We start from the raw sequence: 402 nt of genomic DNA, 5'->3' as shown, positions 1-402 counted from the left end.
GCAAAACGGTGCACACCGGTTTGAGCTTGAACCTGCCCCAGGACAGCGTCCGTTCATGTACAAACTGTTACTTTTCTCAACGATGATAAGCCTGGTCCAATCATAGTCGCTTATGATTACGCGATACGATTTAATACACTTTATACATTTGTAGACATTGCTACCATAGCTAGGAATCATTAGATGAATCACCAAACAATTGTACGTTTTTACAGTGTTTATAAACGTCTTCAGTAAGACGAAACCCTTATATTCGGAGGATCCAGCTTTCTGATGCACCTTGCAACATGTAGGTCTATGGAAAGGGTTATTGTGAGTAACGTTAAACAACACCATCTATCGGAAAACTAGGAACAGTGCATGTGTTAGATTAGTTTCTATGGTAACGTTTGAGTTTCGAAA

The sequence above is a fragment of the Sinocyclocheilus grahami genome, unplaced genomic scaffold (assembly GCF_001515645.1).
Source record: "Sinocyclocheilus grahami isolate Dianchi unplaced genomic scaffold, SAMN03320097.WGS_v1.1 scaffold6360.1, whole genome shotgun sequence".
NCBI lineage: Eukaryota > Metazoa > Chordata > Actinopteri > Cypriniformes > Cyprinidae > Sinocyclocheilus > Sinocyclocheilus grahami.
Note: the sequence above shows the minus strand (reverse complement) of the source record.